Source organism: Echinops telfairi, unplaced genomic scaffold (assembly GCF_000313985.2).
Source record: "Echinops telfairi isolate 266 unplaced genomic scaffold, ASM31398v2 ScPeMD7_18;HRSCAF=68, whole genome shotgun sequence".
NCBI lineage: Eukaryota > Metazoa > Chordata > Mammalia > Afrosoricida > Tenrecidae > Echinops > Echinops telfairi.
The window spans coordinates 28,377,528-28,398,697 of NW_022103915.1; the positions used below are offsets into that span (position 1 = coordinate 28,377,528).

General features: G+C 54.6%; 1 long non-coding RNA gene across 1 annotated transcript in view; it reads right to left on the reverse strand.

Annotated features, from left to right (window-relative positions):
• Nucleotides 1-1,447: 1,447 nt before the first annotated feature.
• Nucleotides 1,448-21,170, reverse strand: part of LOC123521420 — a 21,563-nt gene continuing 1,840 nt past the window's right edge. Inside the window, exons 2-3 of the long non-coding RNA XR_006679863.1 lie at nt 16,002-16,292; nt 1,448-3,087 (exon numbers count right to left, since the gene is read on the reverse strand). This is a non-coding gene — a long non-coding RNA (uncharacterized LOC123521420). The remainder of the gene's footprint in view (nt 3,088-16,001; nt 16,293-21,170) is intronic.

Here is a 21,170-nt window from a genome sequence, read left to right on the forward strand (position 1 = left end):
CGGCGTGCTTTTTGATGAGCCGCGCAACCGATGTGCCACCCAGGCACCTCAAGGCGGTGGCTAATCCCAACCCAAGTTTGCTGTGGACCCGATTCCCACTCACCTTGCGGCTCTAGAGCAGTAGAGCTCACGGTTGCATCTTTATCCCTCATGGCAGCGGCTGATGGCTTCCAACTCCCACCTTGTGGTTCGTAGCCTGGCACTTAACCACTGTGCCCAGCAAGGTTCCTTGTGGGGTGGATCGGGGGACCCAATCTCAAAGTGGGGAGTGGTGAAGACGCTACCATCGTCATTCAGGTGGGAAATGCTGCCATCGTGAACTAACTCCATCTCCCACCTCTTCAGTGCCCTGTGAGCCTCCAGCCCCTCACCCCCTTGGCCACCTCTACTTGGCGCCTTGTGGCTACAGTGTGAGCGGCTAACGAAAGGCTCGTGGCTCCCTCCCTCCCTCCCATCTACGCCACCGCCAAAAGGGGTGATCTTCTGTGAAGATGACTGTCAGGAACAGCTTACAGACACCTGCCCTCTGTACCACAAAGAGTCCCCAGGAGCCAGATGCCAGCAGTTTGGTTTGGCCCATATTGACGGGGAAGCTCTGGGCTGGGCACAGGGTTCATGCACTCAGCTGCTCTCTGACAGGTTGGAGGCTTACGTCCACTCGAGGCCCCACAGAAGAAACGTCTGGCAGTTTACTTCTGGAAGAATCAGCGGCTGGCACCAGGAGCTGGTGATGAGCCGAGGGCCATTGGTATTTGCGGTCTCTGGTGCTCCTGCAGGAAGAGTCCACCAAAGGCTCCCTCCCGGTCTCCGGAGCCCGGCGGGCCTTGTTCTGTTCTGTGCTTTCCCGTGGCTGTGGGCTCGGGCTCAGGTGCCACGCTGTTTGGAACGATTGCGTTGGGAGCTGGGTGTAGTTTTACTCCTAACTTCTCTCTTTCCTTCTCTGGGTCTCGCTTTCCCCATCCGCGCGGTGGGGATGCAGGCAGGAAGATGGGGAACAGCTACTGGCCTTGCTGGGAGGAGTCACAGTGCCACTAGAAGCAGCAGTAGACAAGCCAGCGTGTCAGTTGCTCCTCCCACCCTGCACCTCTGCCACCTCCCCACTCCTGATATCCAGCGGCCAGTTTGGTGGTGGTGCCTCCCAGCCAGCCCCGCCAGCATCTGCTTGCCAGAAACCAGGCCTCTGAACTCAGCCTGGGCTTGAAGGGAATGAGCAATGGTGCTAATTGTGGAGCGGGCAGGAGAGGTGGGGAGGAGGCAGCGGGGAGAGAAATCATTTTGTGATGCGCCAATTACTGATCAGCTGGGACATAATTGCAGGGCTGCCATCCCGGCTGCTGGAGGTACCAGGCCTCCCTCTCGTTAATCAACGATAATCCAGAATTACGACCCTTAATGATTTGCAAAGACACTTATGCACACACGCACACATGCTCAGTACGGACACAAGTAATTGATAATCAACCATGTAATTTGAGGCAATAATTCTGTCCGGGCCAGATGACAGGCTCCACCCTGCCAACAGAAGAGAGCCCAAATCACAAATGACCTCTGCATGTGGGGGGCACATTCCCTGGGTACCCATGGGGCCTCCCGAGTGTCTGGGAGGTAGGGGATGGTGATTTGTTGTTGTCTTGTATTGGGGCATAGCTGTGTCTTCTCCTGTTCACACATTATTCGAACCTGTGAGGGAAGGAACCCTGGTGGCCAGAAGTTAAGCTTTTAGCTGTTAACAGATAGTCAGTTTGAACCGACCGGCCTTTCCATGGGACACAGATGGGATAGACTTCGACCCTAAAGGTTTACAGCCTTGGAAGGGGGCAGGTCCACTATGCCCTATTATAGGGCTCCTTTGAGTCAGAATCCACCTGAGAGCCCTGGACTTAGGGTTTCTGGTTTTGTTATTTATTGCATTTAAAAAAAGCTTCTTGCCATGGTCGCCGATCTAGGATGCTAACCCAATGGTCTCAATGATCAGTGTGTGTTCAAAGCAACCAGGTGAGATGGCGAACACTGTGGATTCCCCGGGGCCCACACTAGGAAGTTCAGACGCAAAGGCCTGATGTAGGTTTCCCGGAATCCGCATATTTAAGAACACCTCCCCACCTCCAAGTGGTTTGAATGCAGATAGCGCTCAGAGCACAGCTTAAGAAACCCTCACCTAATATGGATTGAGCTTTGTGGGCTCCCCACTTACCCCACCAAGCCACAGGGTCATTGTGAGCCAGCCTCAAAGAGAGCGGGTAGGTAGGCTTGGAGTTTTAATCCATTAGGGAAGGGGTGGTCTGTCTTATGTTTAAGGAAGGAGAATTGGTGCAGGATGTATCTGAGTCGGTTTCTTTTGAGATATGACTCAACAAGCGAGTGAGGAAGCCGAGCCGAGGAGCCGGAGCTGAGATGTGCTGAGGAGAGAAATGTGTTCGTTCAAGGCGCTCCTTTGTTGTTGTTCTGCGACAGCCACACTGGGTAGCCAAGGCCAACTGCCCGCTAACATCGCCAGAGATGCTTATAGAACATTCTGGAGTCTGGGGTCAAGCCATGGAGATGTGGACCTCCGTCGTTGCTCCCGGCCGCATGCTGAGCTTCAGGATTTGGTTTCTAAACCACCACCGAGGATCAGGGCAGTCAGCCAGGTGTGAGATCTTTTCATTTCAGCTCAGCCGCCCTGACATCTGTCCTCCCAACCTGTCCCTGCCCTCTACCTCCTGCCTCCATTGTCTCAAGCTTTACAGCACAGGTGCAATGCTTGAGGATTTGTGAAGATGCAAATTCTGGTTCAACAGGTGGAGGTGGGAGGGCTGCATTCCTAACCATATTCCCAGATGACCTCCATGTCTGAAGCCCTGGAAGTCAGACCTTTCCTTCAAGGTCCTGGGAAAAACGCAGAACTCCAGCACCAGGAAATCCTGTTTCTCCATCTCAGCTGGGACGGGTCCTCTGCTGGATCTTGGTCTATCAAGATGACCCTGAGGGCAGGTATGGCCCTCGCCTGGTTCAGGGGGCAAAATGCCTGGAAGTCATGGAGCTTGCGTTAGGTTTTTTCAGGTTCCTGGGGAGGGGACATGCTTGAGTTGACGTCAGCAAGGGAGCCTGGGAAAGCAGCAGAAATGGTTAAACATCAAATAGACAGCTCAGGCAAACACTGTGAAACCACCCTGGAGCCAGGCACCTGGCAGAGGAGGCATTAGGTAGGAGGCCAGTCAGATAAAACTTACCCATGTGCCTTATACTCAGAGTTAACAAAAATAAACCCACCTCACTGCCATCGAGTCGTAGTGACCCCAACCCCCCTGTGCCTTTCTGAGACTGTGCCTATTTACAGGAGTAGAAAGCCCAGGCGCTCTGCCTCAGAGCTGCTGGCGGCTTTGGACTTCCCACCATGAGGACTGCAGCCCCAAACATAACCAGGACACCACCAGGGCTCCTTATACTTGGGGCGAGCAGGCATCAATGAGGTCCTGAACATAAGAGCTTCCTGGGACTAAGCAGGAAGAAAGAGCACACAGCTGACAACGAGGAAGCATGGGGGGCAGTCTCTAGTGATGGCAGGCTAAGTCTCTTCTCCTTCTTACAGGTACATGTTGCTCCACTCACAAGCAGTGACGCCTAAGTCTCCTCCATCTGAATCTGTGCTGGCCTTGTGACTTGCCTTGACTCGCCGAATGTGATCAAAGAGACACTTCCTAAGTCCACAGCAAGACTTTTTTTTTCTAATCAATTTATTGGGGCTCATAAAATTCATCACAATACATAGATCAATTGTGTAGAGCACATCTGTACATTTGTTGCCCTCGTTATTCACAGCAAGACTTTTAAGGAGCCTGGCCACTTCTGCTTTCATTCTTTTGAAAGCCAGCTGCCATGTAAGACATCTGACCGCCCTGAAATCACTATGCCTGGCCTCATGGGGAGGCTGTGTAAAAAGCACCGAGGCACCGGTATGTGAGAGAAGACACTGGGTCACTCCACTCCAGCCTAGCCATCAATTGAATGCAGCCAAGGTGAGCAGAAGAACCAGCCAGCGGAGCCCTGCCCACAGTTATGACTCATAGAATCATGAGAAACAGTGCTGTCTTGGGAAGGGTGGCTACGCAGTAATAGATAACGGAAACACCTGTAGTCTTGTCTGACGCTTCTGACACTCACAGGTATGTCCAGTACCCTCGGCAGGCCTCCGTTTCCTGATTTGTGAAACAAGGGTTAAATGAGATCATGCATATAAAACCCTAAACAATAATACATTTAAAATAAACAAAAATTTTAAAAAAGAATAAGTAAATGGGGGAGGCGGGTAACCCGGTGCACAAGGTCTGGCATGTTGCTTACCCTCAATTCACACTGAGAGTCTGTGATTATTAATGAGGCAAGGGCATGGTTCACTGCCCCACGCTCAGCCCTGACTGAGGGACAGCTGTTCAGACCATGTTGTCCTGGGTCCTTGCATGAATAGCCACCACGCTCCTCTGTCACCATGGCAGTGCAGTGCCCTAGAAAGGGCAGAGGCTTCTGAGACCCACTGACATGGATGTAAATGTTTCTCTGCTACTTTCTAGCTTTGTGATCTCAAGTGAGTATTTAATGTCTGAGCCCTGGCTTCTTCATCTGAAAAGAAAGGACGTCTGCCGAATTCCTCCTCCAGGAAGCCTACCCCGATGAGCCTCTCCCCACCACCTTTCCCTAAACAGAACTTTATCTTGACCTACTGACGAGATAGGTGTTCATTTCTGAACTTTCGAGAGAGGGCAGAAGTGAACCCTGTTGGCTGAAAGGGGAGTGTAGGTGACCTTGGACTGTATTTGGTTAATAATAACATTGAATCCAAGGAGTCTGTTAAGTGTCTGGTCCTCACAGCACACCGCTGCCCGTGGAGTGTAAGGCTCTTTCCCTTTGGAGTTGGGTGGGACTTGGCACTGGACACGGAACGGGTTGTTGTGTTCAAGTGCGTCTGTGAGTATACATGGCTGAACATGGCTCCTCCCCTGCAGATCTGAAGAGCTAGTCGTTGAAGAGAAACACCGGCAGAAAGCCAAAGGAACGATTTCTCCTCCTCCTCAGCCCAGCCTGCAGAGCACAGCCACACGTAGGCCCTTCCCACCAGGCCAACCGCCATCCCAGCCTCCAGCCCCCTCCACCTCCATGCCTCTTTCAGTGGGGGCCCCTGCGCTCCCATCCTTGCCCTCTCCAGAGTGACCCTGTGACAGAGCAGACAGATGATGTCCCCCATCTGCTGAAGCCCCTGCGATGGCTCCCATCCCACTTGGTGAACACCAATGCCCTCCAAGGTGGACACAGCGCGCCCCTCCCACTGCCTCTCAAGCCTCCGATGCCAGCCCTCCCGTTGTTCTTTGCAGAACCAAACTCTCTGGCCACCGGACACTGGCCACCTCAGGGCCTCGGGGCGGCCATTCTCCCTGCCTCCAGCACTCTTCCACCGGCGACAGGACGCACTCACTTCCCTCCTGCAGGTCCCACTTAACGCCACCTGCGTTCTTAGTGAGACTTCCCAGTCCCCTCCTTAAAATTGTCCTCTCTCCTAGGGAAGGAGCCCTCCTGGCCAAGTGCTCAGCTGCTAACCGAAAGGTGGGCCGATCAAACCGCAGGAGCTGATCTGCAGGCAAGAGTCATATGTACTTAAGTGGAATGCACCCTACAGAGCAGTTCCACTCTGCCCTGCAGGGGCGCTGTGAGTTAGAACCAACTGGGCCACACACAGCTACAGCCCAGGGCGCCCGAGCCCCTTGGCTTTGGTATTCTCCATAGCGCATATAGCCATCCATTTACTTTTCTGGCCTCACACACCGAACCTTTCTTGTGCAGATGTGCGCCCGCGCGTGCGCATACGCGCCCACGTGGACAGGGATTTGTACCTGGTTTTTCACGGCCATTGCTTCCATCCCTGGCACCGGCTCATGGAAAATGTCAGGTGGATGACTACAGACGCGCACACCCACCCAAGCGGAGTGAGAAGAGACTGCAGGCCGCCTCCAAAAGTGACCTGGACCAGCGGGGTCTGGGTTTTGGAACCGGTGTTCAAGCGTTCCTCCAGCACCCACCAGTTTCCGGTCTTCACGTCTGTGCATGCGTGCGCGCGTGTTAGAGAGGGAGCATGCAAGCCCTTTAGCGTGAGCGATAAAGGCCGGTGGGGTTGGAAATTTGATGACTGTGGTTGCGGATGTTAATAAAACTCACGGAGACAACGCACTCCCAACTGCCTGAACTCAAACAAACCAAGCTCCCTGCCACCAAGTCCATCGGATTGTCAAGTCAGACAAGAATTGCCCAGTGGCCGGGGGACAGCAGGAGCCCAGGAAGGTTGCAGGTACGGGCAGGGGCACCTGGCTGAGACCTGAGGTTCCTGAGAGCGGGGAGGGGGTCTTACTGGGAAGAACATTTCTCGGAAGAGGAACAATTCCTGCCCCCGCTCTGTCCGGGCAATGCCGTGAGGCTGGTCAGTCCAGCTCATCCCAGGCCTGCGGGCCAAGGATTCGCCTGGAGGCCCACTTGCAGCGCAGGTCACTGTTTGGGCAGCTCTTCCTGTTTACCCAATGCTCCCACGTCCACTCTGATGACCTCTCCTTAGAGCTTAGGGCTCCACCATGACCCAGAGCAGCCAGGCTGGGGGGTCTGCGGGGTAACACCAGGTGGCTGAGGGAAGCTGGGGAGACCAGACACCACAGGAACCAAGCAGCTCAGGTTCAAAGGGAAGCTGTTGGAGATGACTTTTAGTGCCCCCCAAAAGACCGAGTCCCTGAGATCTCCACCCTCTCCTTTCTGGAGGCTACTGTGGACTAGACCACTACATTCCCTCCCAAGCTATCAGTCCAAGAGCCCTGTGCTCTGTCCCGCATTGGGAACCCAGAGTCATTTCTGTCCAATGAGGGGGCTCACCCAGAGTCGTGGTCTCTATGAGTTCGACTCCAGGAATGTCACCTACCTGCCACTCTGTCTGCATCCCCACCAAAGCCTGACACTTGGGTGCTCTGTGATGCAGCCTCCGGCTACTTGATGCTGCAGCTAACCCGGGGCCCCCTGAGGCCACCTGAGCTTGAGTTGGCCAAGCCAGCACCTTTGCTCCCAGCCAGCAGGGGGCACAAACACATTGTTTTCCAACGGACTTTTCACAAACTCCCACAGCCCCCTTCCCACCTCTCCGGCTCTCACGATTGCCATGCTTCTCTGTAAGGTCAAACCCACCAGCTGCTGGGCGGGAGAAAGAGGAGGCTGTCTGCTGTCCTGAATAGTCTCAGAAACCAGACCGTCCTGTGGGGTTCATTACAAGTTAGAATCAACTTGATGGCAGTGGCTATTTGCGACGAAGGAGCCTTGATGGCGGCAGTGGTTAAGTGCTTGGCTGCTTGTCTAAAGGTCTTTGGTTCAAGCCCACCAGCGGCATTGCGCCAGGGAAGAAAGATGTGGCAGTCGCTTGTCAAGACTCCAAGCTCACTGGCATCCAGTGGAGTCTGACCCCACAGGACAAGGTGGAACTGCCTCTGTGAGTTTGTGAAACTGTAATTCTTTACGGGAGTAAAAAGCCTCGTTTTTCTTCCATAGAGAGGCTGGTAGTTTCAAACTACTGACCTTGTGGTTATTAGCAGCCCAACACGTAACTACTACACCACTAGACCTCCTTCCGTAAACAGGACAGCCTTGGAAACCCTATGGGGCAGTTCTACTCTGCCCTATAGGGTCGCTGTGAGTCAGAATCAAGTTGACGGTTAGGTTTGGTTTGTTTGTGCTGAGCAGGGTGTTAGGCATATGGAGACCCTCCTTCAACCAGCCTATTCAATGTCAAATGGACACTAAACCCAATCCCTAGTCCCAGGCTGTAAATCTTATGGGAGCAGACAGACTCATCTTTCTCCCTCAGAGCGGCTGGTGGGTTTGAACCACTGACCTGGAGGCTGGCAGTCCAGTGCTTATCAGGCTGTGGCACCAAGGTCCCTGGCATTTAACAGCAGGAACTATATCAGACTGTGCTGGCCTCCCCAGCAGGCAGCCCTGCAGGCACACGTGGGACCATACTCACCAGGGACTGTGCTAGGACCCAAGGCACATGAGGGCGCCCCAGTTTATAATAAGAATGTGCAGGCTTGGCACCAACTGCTTTGTCACCTGCCCTGGAGGCCCCCCTTTCTGTTCCCGACGGCAGGCAAGGACAGGGGCCCAGCCTGGCTCAAGTGGGATTGACGGCTTCTTGGAAGAGGAATGGTCCTGCCCAGGTCTGGCCCAGTTCCAGCCTCCAAGTGGACTGTCGCTCTTCCCCAAAGCTCTGGCCGGGCACCTTGAGCAGGGCTGCCAGCACCCAGCTGCTCTTTGGGGGCATCCAGGAACACTCCTGCTGGTGTCCATTCCAGCGACCTGGCACACACCGGGGAGTGTCCTGGGTGGTGACCTTGGTTGGTTGGGGGAAGAGGCAAGGTACAGTCCCAGGGGAGGCAGAGAAGGTTCCAGAGCTCTTCCCAGCATGTCTATGTAGCCCTCACCCTCGCCCCATGCCATTTTACAGACAAGGAAACAGGCCCAGAGAGGGGAGAGCACAGCCCAAGGTCGCCCAGCTTGCAGGGACGGGGCCGGGGCTGAAGCCCAGCTTCCTGGTCCAGTCCCCAGCAGGCGTCAGCCCCTGCGACAAGTCAGGTGTGTTCTGCTCGCGACAGACCTCACTGGCCACCTCCTAGCCGAGGTCTGATGAACTGTGCTTACGACTGCCGGCCTTTGCTGTCTTTCTGTTTGCACCTCTGGGCATTCGTCATATGTACTTAAGCGGACTGCTGCAGCGGGTCACATCCTGGTGGTGTACTGAATTATTCCCTGGGCTGCTCACCGCAAGATCAGTGGTTCAAAACCACCAGCCTCGTCTTGGGAGGAAAATGAGGCTGTCTGTTCCCATCGAGATTTACAGTCTGGGGACCGTTCCCTGTCCCAGAGGGTCCCTGTAAGTCTGAATTGGCTCGGTGGCAGTGGGCTGTGGTCACCCTCGGATGTTCTCTTGCAGAGGTCCTGATCCTGGCTTTATGAGCCAGCCGATAAAGGTACAAAAATGAAAACTAAAAAAAAAAGAAGGAAATATATTCAACTTAGGTCAGAACCCATTTATGAAGGAGTCCTTGGGATAAAACCTCATTATAAGTGGGGGACTACTTATGTTCTCTGGAGATTTGCATAGCTACTATTCTTCACCCACCCGCCCCCGCCCCCGCCCCCATCCCCTGCCAAGTCCCTCATTGAAGCCCATCCTCCCACTCAAGGCCCAGTCCTGCACTGGCTTCTGGGAAGCCTTCTCCTCTGAAACCGTGTGTTCCCCTGATCACGCCTCGCGGGGCCTTGCCTTCTATTCCACTGAATGTGTCCGCTGGCCCCAGACGATAGGTCAAAGCTCTGAAACAAGTCCCAGGCAGGCACAGGCGAATTTGAACCTGGCTCTAGCCCTAACTCTAACAGGTCACTTGACTTCTCTGGGCCTGTTTCCCCTCTGGTCGAGGTCCAGGCTTCTTGGCCTCTGTCCGTGGAGTGGGATGTGACATGCCCCCTGTGCCACCACCGCCCCCCACAACCCCCATTTTGCTTTCTGAAGATTTGGCTTTTGTGGAGGGAAAGAAAGGCCTGGCAGCTGAAGGTCACATTGAAAGCTGGTCTCCACTCATCTTGGTGCTGTCCGGGGCTCTTTCTCCCAAGAGCCAAAGCCAGTTGCGTTGCTCTTGAATGAATTCTGACTCCTGGTGACCCCGTGTGGGTCAGAGCGGAGCTGTGCGTCCCCAGGTTTTCCAGGGCTGGTGTTTGGGAAGGAGGTTGCCAGGCCTTCCTTCCAAGGTGCTGTGGGCAGACTTGCTGGAAATCAAGCACGTGGGCCACCCAGGGTCCTCATGGCTCATGAGCCAGCATCTCACGGGGAGGCGTCTCACGTGGAGGGATGTCAACAAATGTTTGAGGAGCTGAATTGTCAGTGCTGGGCAGCAGGGCATGTTAGACCAAGCTGGGCAGGGAGACACTCCCCAGGAAAACCTAACTCACCACCGTGGAGTTGATCCTGACACGCGGCAACCCCACAGGGCAGGGCAGACCCGCCGCTGTGGGTTACCAAGATGCTTTACCTTTCTCCCTCAGAGCAGCTGGTGGTTTTGAACTCCTGACCTTGTGGTTAGCAGCCAAACGAACCCATAACCTACTATACACCCAGGACTCCGAGGGAGAGATGGACAGGAAGTAGGCAAGCAGAGCCCCACCCCCGCCCCAGTCTTCCAAGGGGAGGCTGCCTTGGAAATGGGGCCCAGGCTGTCCCCGTGCGTGACATCTGTTCCCCGCCTCTTCCAGGATCCCTCCTGGCTTGCCTCTCCCACAGCCCTGCCGATGGTGCCACCGTGTCCTTGCACAAACCCTGCCCAGGCCCCTGCTGCCAGGGACCGCCCACGCGGCTGGGCGGACATGAGTCTGGCAGACAGTGGAGTGGCTACGCTCTCCTGGCATAAGCTTCGGAAGGGCTGTGGGGCTGGCATGAAGCAGGCCTCTGTGGCCCGGTCAGCCAGCCAAAAGGCAGGCCAACCGCCCAGCCCCAGGGCCCCCAAAGGCAGGCCTTCCCCAGCTGCAGAATTCTGCGGGGCTGCTGTGGGCGGTTGAGGGAGCTGCGGGGCCTCCGTGCGTCAGTCTACCGCTGGCCCCGTTTATTGTCCAGCGGGTCTGTCAGTTCTGCTTCCAACCCTTGGCTCCTTCAACAGCTACAAATTACACTCTAGCCTTCATCCTGTAGCAGGGCTTCCATGCCCCAGGGCATCAGGGACCACCCCGATGGTTCAAGTGGGGCCACCCACCATTAGAAGAGCCTGTTCCGGGCGGCGCTGCACTGTGACCAGGGCAAGAGAAGGCACCCGTGGAGTCCAAGAGAACTCCTGTCACTCTTCTCCAGGAGCATCCGTGGGAGGCTTCTGAACGTGTTTCATGTCCCACACTGACCGCTGTCTCCCTTCACCGAGCATCATGCTTACATTTCACGGCCATCGTCGTCTCCGTGGCCATTCCAGCGGCCACCCACCTCTGAACCACCGCGCTAAGCTTCATAACCCCTTACCATCTGCCATGGGTGTCACTGTCGGGCCACTCGTCACCGCCAGCCCCTCGGGCATCCACCTTAGAGCCTTTCCGGAGGAGCGTCTTCAGTTGTGGCTAAGAACCTACGACATATGGCAAACACCGTGCTGTGGGTACTTCTATTTCGTCAGCGAGGCAACCCTGCGACATTGACCTGTTGGGATGCTTTGGGCCGCCAGGACAACCACCTTGGCTCTACTCTGTAGAGCCAAAGATTCTTGGTCGAACAATGACAGGACTGAGGATGGTCTCAGGAATTAGGGCACCACCGGCCGGCTGGCTCTAGGACAGGGCCACTGATTTGCACACCTGTGCCAGGAGAACTCGGGTTCCTTCCATCTCTCCACTCTATCATCATTGGCACATTGGCCTTGTTCTCAAAGAAGCTCGCTTCACCGGAGCAAGATAGCCCTCGCCATCACATCGGACACAACACTCAGCTACAGGAGGGCAACCATCTCTCTCGTGTCTTAAGGGCAAGGACCATTGCCTAGAACCACCCCCTCCCCTAAGAGACTCCCCTCTACATCTCATGGACAGACCCATCCCAGAACAAATTGCTGGCAAGGGAATTAGGATACGGATCCCTTTAGACTGATCCGGATTCCTTTCCGTCAAGTGGGGGAGGAGGTGGTTGTCTGCTGTTGGTTCCGATGCATAGCCATCCTAGGTATGAGCCAGGGAAAGTTGCCAGGTCCTGGACCAACCTCACAATTAGTGCTTGAACCCGGCGTTGCAGCCACGGTGTCAATCCATCTCATCAAAGGTGGTCCTCTTTTTCACTGACCCTCTAGGTTACCAAGCAGGATGGTCTCCAGGGACCACTCGCTCTCTTCTAGTAACACTGTCCAGAGCCCAGGAGACAGAATCTTGCCGTCCTTGCTTCTGAGGAGAATGCTGGCTGCACCTCTCCCCAGAGCGACCTGGTCTTTCTCTGGCAGTCTGAGGTTAGTCGACCGTCTTTGTCAGTCCTGTCATTCGGATACGCCCGTTCTTCTGAGCCCCCCTTGAGTCCTCCACCAGCTTTCCCCTGCTATATGAGGGGGCTGGAAATACCACACCTCGGGCCCCTTTCGTCAGCAAAGTGACATCTTTGCATTTCCAACACGTTACAGCAGTCTTCCGTAGCATTCGCCCCGTGCGGAATGTCCTGGGCTTCTTGACTCCTGCTCCCACGGACATTGGTTGTGGGTCCAAGTCACGTGAAATCCTTGACAGCTTCACTATCTCCTCCGAGGTGGCCATGACATTGCTCACTGGTCTGGTCGTAAGGATGTCTGCTCTTTATGTTGACGTGTAAGCCCAAGGCTTGGAGTCTTCGGTCATCGTCAGGAAGTGCTGTGGCATCCTTCACGGTCAGTAGCAAGGCCGTGCCATCTGACTTTCACACGTTGTTAGTGAGTCTTCCTCCAGTCTTGACGCTGTTCTTCAAGTTGTCCAGCGTCTCGGATCACTGCTCAGCACACAGATGGAATAAGGATGGTGAGAGGATACAACTCGGACGCACACCTCTCCTGATTTTAAACTAGGCCGCATCCTGTGGTCTGTTGAGACCACTCTCTCGTGGTCTCTGGAAAGGTTCTTCACGAGCACAAAGAACCGTTCCGGGATTTCTAATCTCTGCAACGTCAGCCACGATTTGTCCTGAGCCACACAGCCGAATTCCTTTTCCTCGTCAGCCAAGCCCAGGTAAACATCTTTCTGGTATTCTCTGCTTTCAGCCAAGATCCATCTGTCGTCAGCCTTGATATCCCTGGTTCCGTGTCCTCTTCCAAAGCTGGCTTGAGTTTCTGGCCGTTCCTGGGGGGGTGTACTGCTGCAACCATTTAAAAAATTCTTTTCAATCAAACTTCACTTGCACATGATATGAAGGATGCTGTTCTGTAATTTTCATGTTCCTCTGGAGGCAGGCGATCCTGAGTTCAAACTCTGCCCAGTCCATGCTCGAGGGGGACCCGGGGCAGGTTACTTAACCCTCAGACTCCCGTTTCCTCCGCCGAGATGGAGAGACCAGCCCTGCCCGCCTGGCTTGGTGAGGATTAGAAGAGAGAATGCATGTAACCGCTCAGCACAGGGCCGGACACGTGAGGGGTGCCCAGGGCTTGTCGTTGCTCCTGCACCCAATCTACTGTCTGGGCTCTTGGCCATCTTCCCAAACTGGAGATGCTTCCTGGGGTCAGTATATCCCTGGGGGCGGGGAAAGGGAAATGATTTTCCTGCAGGAATTGTGACTGTCTTCCTGGGATGTGGTCTTCAAGCTCATGGGACACACAGGCTGTGTCCCCTCCTGTCCAGTCCCACAGGGCCCTCTTTCCCCGAGATCTCAGTCCTCAGAGCCACAAGGGACTGACCCAGGAACAAGGGGGGGTGGTCCTCTCTTGGAGCAGCGTGTGGGCAGCAGCTGGGCTCCCTCGAGGCGGCCTCCCTAGAGACTGCTTTCTGCCTCCCTTGCCAGCCTGACCACGGAGTTTCCAGGAAACACCGGCTACATTTGCTTTTCAGAGATGCCCTGCAGGGGTGTGGCCAAGAGGGTCCATCTGCCCTGGGCTTCCCAAGGGCCCCGCCCCAATGGCTCCGCTGCTTTGTGTGCACATGTTTCTGAGACACTCACTCCTGCAGCTTTGAACGTGGTTCTGGGCCCAGGCACCGGCAAGGACGGGTGTTGTGCATCTCGGTCCACGCCTGGGTGTGGCCCCTGCCTGCCCGGTGAATCTTGACTCCCCTCCATCCATCCAGGACTGGGAGAGGTCCTCCCCGGAAGATATGACTGGTGTTGCTGACTGGAGAATGGCGTTTGTCTCTGAGCCGCCCCTCTCTCCTCCCACTCCCCGCAGCCCCCCACCGTCCATCCTCGGGCAGAGCTCCAGGAGACAGGCGTGCTTCATCCGGATGGATCTACCACATCTCCCAGGCAGCTGTGACACGGAAAGGCTGGAGGATAACCCCCACCTCTGTTTGTGGTCGCTTTCTGGATGCACTGAGATCTTTCTGGCACCATCTGCCCTGGGGCCTGGCTGGGCTGGACGCTTGCACAAGACCTGGCTGCCCCTGGCTCAGTCTCGCTGGAAAACATGGTCAGCCCTCTCTCCCGAAAAATTCAAAACACAGACACTCCTTATGCCCTTTCCTGGAAACATTCTATAGCTTCAGCCTGGGAAAGCTTCCAAAAGTTTCCCCGAACCAAAGATAACAATAATAAAATAAAATACTTTTTTAAAGACAGAGGAAGGGGAGGGAGAGACTCTTGGGCAAAGGCCCCGTGGATGGATGTTCCAGGGGACAGACACTTGGGCTGCAGGGAAAAGCCCTTTCCAGGTTGGTTCTGACATTTGTGCTGTTCTCTCGAAAGGTAATTTCAAAGCTGGCCTGCCCAAAGCCAGCGTTTGGAATCTACCCGGAGGGCAAAAGCCTCCTCTTCCTTCCCACATCTGGAAAGTTTTCACACCAGTGGCCCCGCTCCCTTGGCCTGAGCTCACGAGCAGGCCTTTCCCAATCTTCCAAGGCTCCTTGGCCTCCCAACGGCCGCCCCGCTGACCTATCAGGAGCTGTGTTTACCTCGCTCCTGCAGCAGCTGCATTCCAGCTGTGGAGCGATTAGGAAACCTTTCGGAAGCTCCCTAGGCCCTACAAGGTCCAGCAGGAATCTGTGTGTCCCCAGGAGGGGACACCTGAGTATTGGCTAGGATCTGCAGATATGAAGACACGCAGGGAATGCATTCTTGACTTGGGGTTCCTTCCCAGTTCTAGGGCGCAGAAGAGCCAGCTATTCGCTTACAGGAAATATTTGTTGTTGTTGTTTTCTAGTGGATTCTGCCGAGAAAAAATGCTGCCCGGCTTAGCCCCACTCTCCTCAATGGGAAACGCAAGCAGTGACATTCAAACATCTTTGTGCAGAGTTGAACACTTCCCATTGACTCCAGGGCATTTACCGCGTTGATCAAAGCTCAACACCAGCCCCATGCTCCACCCAGCCTTGGGTGGGGGGGGGTCGGCCAGCAGAGAAAAGAGAGCCTTCCTCTAAAGCATCTACCCATTGATTCTTGACTCCCGTGGACAGACTGTACCGAAGGTGGGGTGGGTGGCAGTCTGTTGGAAGGTCCAAAGACAACACAGAGAGGGGGAATCTCAGAGCCCAAAAAGGATCTTTTAAATACAGAGGTGGCCAGACCGGGCAGGGCTGAGCAAATGGCCTTCGAGGCAGCTGAAGCCCTCAGCAGCGGTCTGAACAACTGCCACCCAGCTCATCCTGCTCGCAAGGGATGCTGCAGCATGAAGTAGGTCTTTCCCCTCCACCTCTTGGACCACCAGATGTCTCCTGGGACTCCGTGGGGGACCCTCAGGTTAATGACGGCCCATGTCCCTACCTTGTTCTAGAATGACTGGTAGCAGCTGCCCAGCTAGACACGATCTACCCCAAACCCATTCGTTCTCCGTGCAGCAACCTCTGACTCTTAGAACGCACCAATCAACCCCCACGGGTATGCACTGTGACTCAGAGACAGCAGCCCTTGTCCAGTGCTTAACCAGGATGAAGAACTCCATGGGGCCTCCCGCTGATTCCTGGTGCTAAAAGCAGAAACGGAACATTGGGAGAGGTGCTAAGCTCTGCCAGAGGGGCCCACCAAGCTCTGGAGACAGCTTCCGTCTCCCTCCTTCTTTCTGTCCTGCTGTCCCACTTTAAACATCCCTTCCCACCCACCTCTTAACACCTTCAGGACCAGCACCCCTGCTACCTCCACTCCCTCCTCACTAGCCTTGCTACTTCTCCGGCAGGTTTGTCTTGTTTGTGGACCATTCTGGGTGAAAGTGTACGGAGCGCATTCGTTTCCCGTTCTACAATGTAGTCGCCTTTTATTGACTGAGATTGGCTGCAACCCCTTCCATGTGATGGCATCTTTCCCACTTCCTCCCTGGGCTCCCACTTACCATGAGCTCTTCTGGAAGCCTTGTTTCCAGGTTTCATTTGGTTGATTCATCTGGAGGTGCACACATGTCATCGCTCCCTGTACAGGCCTGTGATCCCTGACTGGGGTCTTGATGATTTTTGAATGACGGTCTACATCTGTCTCCCCCTCTGTCCAGCACCTTCTTCTATCGTGATCCTGATCCGAGTGGTCGGAGTGAGAATCAGGACACCATCTCGTTCTCCGGGTCTCAGAGTAGGCAGCTTTGGTTCAGGTGGTGCAGGAGCCCTTTGGACCCGTGGTTTCCTTCACTCTGGAAGGGAAGAGATCAATAGTTGTATCTTTGATGGGCACTTGCAAGCTTTTAAGCCCCCCCCCCTTAACACAGAGCATTGTCTTCATGGACATGACCTTGAGGTCCCCAGAGCAGGGGTTTTCTGAGGGCAACCATGTGGTTGCCATGGAGAGCGCCCCTCCCCAGTCCGTACCCCTGTGGTTTAGAGACCCCAGGAGGAAAGTACCAGGAAACCCCAACACCTGAAAGCTTTAGCTTCCCGCGCCTGCTTGCGCCGACACACTGCACCCGAAATAGACTCATTGTCCGCTTGTGCAACATCCAGGAATTTGGTGAAACTCATCATTTTTCAGGTTACCGATAATGCAAGTTTGGAAACCGAAACAGGAAGGAGCTTAGGCTGAAAAAGCTTTTATCCCGCCCACAGCATTTCTCTCTCCAGATGCAAGCTAGCTCTGGGGTGTGTGTGTGTGTGTGTGTGTGTGTGTGTGTGTGTGTGTGTGTGTTTGTTGGTCCAGGAGCCCTCTGGTGGGGTTAAAATTAGCTGGCAGCATTCTGGTCACATGCTCGACAACAAAACAAGAGAGAGTTGTTCCCCTGCCACTCCTAAACCAGCCTGGGACAGACCTTCCTAATCCCTGGCTTTCTGGGAAGCTGGCTCTTCAGGTCTTGGTAGAAAGGGGCCACACCACAACTCGCCCTCCCCACCCACCTCCCCTGTTTGGCTTTCCTCTCTGCACTGCCACCATGCAGAAAACAGAGAATGTCAAGCCTGTTTGGAATGCCAGGGCAGGCCTCCATCTCAGAGGGCACTTGGGGGCCACAGCTGGCTTCGGCAGATCTTCCCACCCTCATTTGGGAGAGGAGGGCTGTGGGGAGGGTGTGTGTGGAATTCTAGAAGCTGACAAATCAGCAGACAGGTCTGAGGATATGAGGAGAGAGGGAGGGGACTATCTGAGATGAGAACTTGGGCCTGGGCAGCTGCAGGAGTTGGCTGCTCTCAGCAGGATGAAAAAGCCCAAACAATGCAGTTGAGCTATCTCAGGCTGTAACTCAGGACCCTGCGCCTTATCTCTGGGCTCTGGTGAGCCCCGCTCCTCCACTGCCCCCCACCCCCCCACCCAATCAGCTTTGTTCTTCCACCAGAAACCCACACCAAGAATTCATACACAGAGAGGCAGGAAACATCCCTGATGCTCAGGTGGGGGACATGTCAGTCAACCTGAGAGAGGCCTCGCCACCGTGAAACAGGCTTCGGGCTGTCCAAAGCTTAACAGTTTCCCGGTTTGTCTCAGGAAGGTGAGGGGAAGGGGCCTTGGGCAGGAGGGAGGTTTCCGCCAACCCCTGTTCAATCCCCAGCCTGAACCCACCCTGAAATGTCTCCAAGGCCAACTGCCCCTTTAAAAAAAAATTGCATTTTAACCCTAGCCCTCTCAGCTGGGTGCTGGCAAGGTGAGGCAGACGGTTTGGACGGATTCATGGATTGATGTAGAAAGGGGCAACTTCAGGATCAGGCAACTCTAGAGAGAAGGAGAGGGTGTGGCCCTGGCCACAATGGCTGTGATGATCTCAAGCAGACATCCAGCCAGGGACGTCCAAGAAATCGCAGTGAAGCATTTCCTGTCCCTGCCTCCACATGGGCCGCACCATTATGAAAGAACCCCTCCCTTGGACTCCACGTTCTGGGATATTTCAGGGTTCGTGAGAGAGCTGCAGGGCCCGGTTTGTCTTTCTTTTAAAGCCCAGTTGTCACCAAGTCTATTCCATTGCACCCCTTTAGGGCAGAGTAGAACTGTCCCACAGGTCTCCCAACGCTGCCATCTGTGTGCTGGCTTCAAACCACTGACCTGTTCGTTAGCAGCTAAATGCTTACCCACGGCTCCCCACTTTGTCAAAGGAGCCTCTGCTGGTTTCCGCACCTGGACTCTTCAGCACACAAACAGACCCACACAGAAATCCCCACTGCCCTCATGTTCGGCCTCCTCAGAAAGGTCTCTGTAATAGGATCCATGCACCATTGTTTTCAAGGGAACCGCCTCAAGGCGTGGAGAGTACACACAAAGGTCTGTGAGCAGAGCCCTAGATAAACAGGGCGCCTGAATATATTTAGCAGAAAATATGGAAAGCCATGGTAAAGAGAAAAAAAAACCAAAACACACGTTCCTTTCCTGGGATGTTCAAGGCGTTTTCAAGTCCAGGGAGCCTTCAGGAAATAGCAAGTTGGGTTGAAAGCGAATACTGCTCACCTTCCTTAGCCTCAGTGCAAATAAATCACTGAGCCTCTCTGATTCCCAAAGCCTTTGGCTGGAGTGGAGTATTCCATTTCCCCCATTAACCCGGCCACCCAGAGACCTGAAAATATACCCGATTGGAACGTGCTGTTCTGTTGCTGTACATTGAACCAGACTGTGTTTTTAAATAGCTGTGGTGTGTGTGCACATGCGTGTGTGTGCTCGCTCGTGAGCAAAACCGGGCGCCTTGCGGTCCAGACACCCTCACACCCAGCCACCTGAAATCATTGCATTAAATGACAGACCTGTTTCACTTTGGAACGCCGCGGTGTCTGACGGGAACATACACTGTCATTGTTCCCACAGAAGTCTCACGTGCACGCTCACACCCAGGGTGTTGCACTAAGCTGCCTCCAGAAAGCACCCCAAGTCCCTGCGTTTCAGGGTGGGGAGAGGGAGGCCGGGCTGCCCACGACTTAAAATGGGTGCTACAAGTTGGAGATGGCTAGCTAAAACATCTGGCACCCTCGCCTTTCCAAGTTGCCAGGGGGCATTTTATTAAAAAGGTAAAACACACACAAACGGGGCAGAATGGGGTGTGGGTGGGGGTGTACGTGTTTACATCCGAGGTTTGATGACTCAATGCCTTACACTTGGGCCTGCTGCTAAGCTCGGTGAAAAACACAGCTTTGTGAATGTCTCCCCCCAACCCCATGCCGGGCTGGGGTCTAGGAGGCAATGGCCCCCCACTCAAGGACAGGGACCCACGGTCTCTTAGACCAAGGAGAAGCCAGAAGAAATTCACCTGCCTTCCCCGGGGCTGCCTCCTCTCAGCTCTGGAACCAGAGCGGGGAGGGTTAACCTTTTTCCAGAACATTTATTTCACCATCTCACTGACTAGAAGGCGGGGCGGGGGGAGGCGGGGAGCGAGAGCCTGCCGCGCTGAGGCTTGCGGATCACAAGACCATTCTGATAGCCTCCTGTCCCCATGGCAACGACAACGGCATTTATCAGTTCCTTCTGCGCGCAGGCACAGCAAATCTGCATTGCACATGGAAGGCTTCCAGCATTTCAAATGAAAGAGCACTTTGAACGGCTGCCAAGTTTGGAAGGAGCCGAACTGTCAGGGCTGCTTAAAGCTGGCAGTTTATACTGGGGAGGCTTGTGCTTCCCAGAATCCTCCGGGCCTGGCGAGCTGCCAAGTCCTTAGCGGAAGCTAAAAAGTAACTCGCTCCCCTCCCTCCGCTCCCCCTGCTCACGCTCCCCCTCCACACCATTCACCGCAGTGCTCTCAAAATTTTCCACATGTCCTGTGTCACCAGGGCAGACTGTACAATGAGAACCAGAAAGACGGCTGCCCACGATGGGGCGGTTATGAATAATCCGAGGGGGGAGGCGGGTTTGCTGGGCCCCTGACAGCCCAGGCTGGGGTGCGGGTATCCCCGCCATAACCACTGCGTATGAGTGTGAATGCGTGCGCGCGCGCGCGCGTGTGTGTGTGTGTGTGTGTGTGTGTGCGTGCGTGCTTCATCCTTAAAAGCACATTAAGAAAAATAAAAGCCCCTTCAGAACCACGGACAGTCCAAATCCTGGGGGGACTGGAGCAGACGGGGGTGGGGGGCTGGGGGGGGATTCTGGGTGGGTGATTTGGAGCTTCTGGAGTCAGAGTGGGAAATGAATGCTAGGCAGGCAGCCTTGATTCCGACCAAGCCTTTCCAAGAGCTGGAGGGAGAAGGAGGTTGTTATGACGTTGAACCCGGTTCTGGAACTTTCCTTGACTCCCTGGGGTGCCCTGGTGAAAGCTCGGGGGCAGGGTGGGAGTTGAGAGATGATGTTCAAGGGAAAGTTGACCAGATAACTCGTGACCTTCACACAGCCCCGTGCAGAGGGCTTGGACAGGCAGAAAGTGGAAACTGGCGCAGCTCTCACTGTGATGTTAAAAAAAAAAAAAATCCACAGTGAGATCAAGGGCCCAGGCTTTATTTTCCAGCACAAATAGAACGAAAATTGTCTGCCGCTTAGGCGGTTGGATAGCGTTCAGGAAAACTATGTCTGGCATTAATTCCAAAGTGGAGGTTTGGGTTTAAGCGAGGCTCATTAATTTCAGTAAACTGTTTTCACTGGTCCAGACCCCGCTGCGCAAGGACTATTTATTACCTTTTGCTAACCTGATGTCTGCAGAGTTGTAAAGCATATAAAGGGGGCGGGGGCGGGGGGGTTGATCTGAGGTAGATATATCTATATCTAGGATCAAATGGATTTTGCACCTTCCCTTGGGTGGGTGGGTGGGGCATAGTTTATGGGGAGATTGCACTCCCTGGTTTTTCTTGACCAGATCCAGTTTAAAACAAAACAAAAACTCCATCCTGCGGTGAATTCGAGAGAGGGGTGGAATCCGGATGGAGAGGAATCTGAGGACAGCAAAGACCCATCTCTGGCCTCCTTCAGAAGGCAGAAGGGCACCTCCCCACCGTGGGGGAGGGTTTGTGTGCCTGTCCCAGCTTCCAGACTGCAGGTCCCGCCCCAAGCCCTGACGTGATTCACCCTGACCATCAGTTTTAAATACACCAAGACAGTCGATTTGGGCATTTCTGCTCCCTTAGGAATTTTACTAGCTGCCTTAGAAAAGCACATACATTGCATCCTCCTCCCTCTTTTCTTCCAT